Here is a 4,842-nt window from a genome sequence, read left to right on the forward strand (position 1 = left end):
CATAGACATCATTACACAGTGCATTGAGAAAGTAAGTAAATCAATAATAAAAAGCAGAATAAAGTTCAACAGCGACAGAGAAAGCATAGTGCAGGTAAATATTAAGGAGGATTGTCTATCCGAGGTATATCGTGAGGTCAAGCGTCCATCTTTTTTACTAGGAAACCATTCAAACTACCCTTCAGTATGTGCCACGTCCTTTCTTTTTCCGTAATGATTTTGCTGGAGTCTAATTGGTTTCATTCCACAAAAATTATCATGGTGTCTGGGAGGAGAACTAAACACGGATCAAGTATGATCACACCGAATGGTGGAGCAGATTCGGGCCGGGTGACTGTAGACGTCAGCCATCGTCTGTGTTGCACTGCTCAATTGTGAATATGCTGAAGGACTGGACCTCAACACTTTCGCTTTTTATGTGCGGATGTAGCTCAGTGGAAGAGCGTATGCTTCGCATGTATGAGGTCCCGGGTTCAATCCCCGGCGTCTCCACGCATTGAATTTTGAATCATTTGATTTGCTTTGGCACAATGGTGGTACAGCGACACTCATAAAGGAGATAGAATGAGTCTCAACGTGCACAAGGCTAAAGGGATGATTCATTAGGAAGGTGCAGACTGACCGCTCATTACCACAAATAAATGGCTCCTCAAGAGAGAGAGTGGACCACCAAAGCCGCCCACATCAAGAAATCACACTGGTGTGTCTACCTCCTGAGGAGACTGAACCCAGTGAGACTTGCCCTGCGACGATTCTAACATAGTTTTTATTTTGCAGGAGCACCATTGAAAGAGATCTAACCACTTGCTAAACCGTCTGGTACGAGAATTGCAAGGCATCCGACGGCCAGACCCCACAAAGGATAGAGATTCTAACATTGAGACCAGGTGATTTGCGGTCCATTCAGAACTGACGGAACTCTGAACTTCATTCAATCATGTGGACGGATTGGGAGGGGAACGTGACTCGGGATTAGTAAAATAAATCCCGGAGTGTGGGTGTATTCTCCGCTGCACCTCAGACTGCCGTCGCTGCTCGTTACGTCGTAGACTGACCTAAGTAACATACACAAAGTGGAGGACAATTTCTGCGGGCCGGGCGGCATCTCCGTCCGAAACATCGACTGATTATTCCTCCCCATAGATGCTGTCTGACCTGGAGATTTTCTCCGACATTCTGTGTTCTGGATTTGAAGCATTTGCAGAATCCCCTGTGTTTACAACCTAAATAACAGCCGTAGACAAAGAGAAGGAAGGCAAGGAGACGCAGAGGGAGATAACCAGTGTGTCTGACTGCGGGGCTGTAGGAATAGCGTCAGAATGATAATGAAAATCACATCCGTTGCTGAAATGTCGGGACGAGATAACCGGCTGGGTCGGAGCACAGTGACCGGATAATAACCGGATGGGGTAGGAAGCGATGAAGAAGGAAAGGAGGACGGGGAGCAAGGTAAAAGCGTAAGAGAGACACGAGGGAAATTAGACAGGCAAAATATCCCAACAAACAGAACAATAGACAATCGGGGGAAAGCGGAAAAATTAACAAATAAAAAGACAAGAGAAGAACAGAAATATTTACCTATCAGCAAATAGGTGTGGTGGGAATGTACTGGGCCCGTTATCTAGAGTCCGGCAGATACAAACCATCGTCTGCTAATCTTCAGCAGAATATTTTACTGTAAGTCGCCGTCACGTCACCTGTGTACACAACACACATTTCACTAAAAAATAAAAACTTGTGCTTCCAATTTAAGTTTCCGACCACTCACTCCATCACTTTCTGAGATTTGTTGAGAATTTCGCGGTTTAAACGACAATCCCTGTCGTGCTCAGCGATTGCCCAACTTATCTTGTTCTCCGCGGCATAAAGCTGTGTCTGGTATTGAACAGATTGAACAGAAAATACTGGAAACACTCATTACCTCAAGAAACATTTGTGAGTGATGAAACGGGATTAACCTTTCTGATCGTTACACTCAATAAGAAATGCTGAGGTAAGAAGATAGCTTTCAGTGGCAAAGAAGGTGAGAAGTTGGGTGGGAAGAGAAAGGGGGGACTTCTCTGATGGGGCAAGACCAATACACGATGGCGGTAAGACATTTGGAAAGAGAAACACTGGGCTAGAACGGCAGACGAACGACGGGCAGAAACGTTAATTTCACAGAGAAAGAAGTAATGTGGCTGAGTGATTCCAGGCCGAGACGTTTGTGAGACAGGTGCTGAAAAACAGGTACAGCACACGGCGATCGCCGGGAATCGAACTCGGGTGAGCCGATTGAAAGGCAGCTATGCTCATCCCTATACCAATATCGCTCCATGTTGCAGGAGTTTCGAGTGGTGAAGCGTCTCAGGTGCTCCATGTGATTCCATGGATCCCGAGCTGCTCTCTTTCGGATAAATCCTCACTCTGCAGCAGGTTTTATTGCGGTCAGTTGACATCGCCATCCTCAAACAGAGGGAGTTATACAACAGCCAATGAGCATTCACCAGCTATCGGACTGAGTGTCAGCCGAAGGGCTGCAAATGGTGCCTGCCTCACACATCAGCAAATGGGAAAACAAATCCAGATCGTGCATGTTCTTTAGAAAAGCCGATTAATATGTACGAGGATGATTGATAATTTCGTAGAAGGAAATGAGTTATACAGCTTTCGTTACATGCACAAGCAGCTCAATTCTTTGAATGATGATTCAGAATGTTTGAAGTAAATAACTCATCCCCTTCCACCGTAGGCCACGAATTTATCGATCACCCCGCTGAGCTATTATCTTCAAACTTTCTGCACAATCACTCTGAGAGTTGAACAGCGTGTGCATGCAACGAGGGCTGCCTAACTCATCTTGATTTACCCCCATGCCACGAACTTATCAATCACCCCACGCTTTGGACACTTTGTGGAGTTCCAAGATCGGTATGCTCCACAACTGTGGACTGTGTAAATATAGGAGGGGACTATTTTGCAAAATAATTGTGTTAGATTTTCTACAACTGACTCCTTCTACCTTAGGGCACGAACCTATCAATCACCCCTCGTAGGTGTGAGTTGAGCTTTGCAATAAATAAAATAACAACCAACAACCACTTTGCTGGGATTATATTGCGATTCGCTCCATAGTTGGTAGAAGATTGAGAAGCAAATGTGCTGGCAAATCGCACGGAAAAGTCATGTGGATAGGGTTACAAAGACCGGACATTTCAACTTCTGCAAAATTAACCAGATCATTTTTTTGTGTAAGATAAGAAATGGAATTTCTGAAGTGCATCTGCAAGAGTACTTCTGGTGTTGACAATGGAACTAGGTTACGAAATTCACTCTGTAACTTGAAAATAATCAAAACTCGCAATTTACTGTCTCTGCATAAACGGCAACAGAACTATGTGAACACCGGGCCAGCAACTTAGAACGAGAATTCTGCTGTTCCATCTGCACCAATACAAACTCAGACAACTTTTCCCATCTCGAGCACCAAATTTCTCATCTTTATCACCAAACTAAGGCAGCTCAGTTGGCCACATGATCGATCCTTTCTTCTCCCAGTCACTGACTTCGGGGATCTTCCTTGCGATGGTAGGTTTCAGGAAGGAGTTATCACTGCTAGCCCATTCGAAGTTTCCACTTTTATATTCATATTTTCCAATTCAATTATCCTATTCCAGTGTCATTGGCCGTAGGTAATCTGAATGGCTTGAGCTCTCCCTTTTGTTAGCTCTGCTCCAGGCCAGCATCCATTTATTTCCCTCTTCCCAGTAAGCGTCAATTGGTAATTTATGGCTCTTTTTTTCCCTTTAGAAACCAGTTTAAATCACACCAGACAAGCATTGACCCAAACATTCACGCATTTGCAAGTTATATTATATTAAAAACACCTCACAACTAACTTCGAATTTGGAAAATATCTCTTAACCCGCAGATTACGTTAAGCAACTTTGTGTTTGCTTTAAAACAGAAAATTTCCTCTCACAAAATGGAAGATGTAAAGCGGTTCCACAAAATGACATCTTTATTTCCAAGGACATGGCTGGTACAAAGACACTTGATCTGTCTGCTTCCTCTGTACTTGAGCCATTCGAGTTCCATGTTATCTTACATGTTTTAAATCCTCCGCGGCCAACATCTCCTCTTTTTCGATCCACGGAAAATCCTGAGGATCACATTACTGTTAATATGTCTCAGTGAATATGGTACAGAAGGAACAGCAGCATTCATGACTATATCGAAAAATACAGATAAGTTTTTAAAAATATTATCTGAATAAAAACATGAAGAAACATGGTAAGTGCATCCTATTTCTTACCATACTGTACATCTGTAATTTAATCGGAATTAGTATTATTGGTATATGGAGTTTAGGAAACAATGGTACATGAATCTTAGAAAAATAGAGGCCTCTGCGTAATCCAAGGTAACTACATGTTCAGCACAGCATGCGGGCCGAAGGAACTTTATTGTGCTGTAAGTTTGCTATGTCTCTATATTGAAACGGAATATAACTGTATGAAATCAAAATCAGCAAAAATAAATGTGTAAATCATGGTGCTCGCAAACACTGTATTAAAGTTGTTCTAAAAACACACACTCGGCAAAATACCATAGGTAACAACGAGAACAAAGTGCAAAGCAACGACAACGTGTGAAGTAATGCACATCAAAGGATGTAAATTAACACTTTAACCACAGTTCCAAACTTTATTCCAAGAGGGATGGATTCTGCAAAACGTCATTTGCTAAACCGACGTGATATCTAATAGTCTTGGATGACACATCCCATTGTTTAATTTGCTAAAGAACTCTATCGGACTTTACCATAATATAAATTATAGGTGTAAGAACACTAGAGCACTT

General features: G+C 42.7%; 1 non-coding gene across 1 annotated transcript; it reads left to right on the plus strand.

Annotated features, from left to right (window-relative positions):
* The first annotated feature begins 420 nt into the window (after positions 1 to 420).
* Positions 421 to 492, plus strand: trnaa-cgc (transfer RNA alanine (anticodon CGC)). The gene has a single exon. It is a non-coding gene; the product is annotated as a tRNA-Ala (tRNA).
* Positions 493 to 4,842: the final 4,350 nt, after the last annotated feature.

The sequence above is a fragment of the Hypanus sabinus genome, chromosome 31 (assembly GCF_030144855.1).
Source record: "Hypanus sabinus isolate sHypSab1 chromosome 31, sHypSab1.hap1, whole genome shotgun sequence".
Lineage (NCBI taxonomy): Eukaryota > Metazoa > Chordata > Chondrichthyes > Myliobatiformes > Dasyatidae > Hypanus > Hypanus sabinus.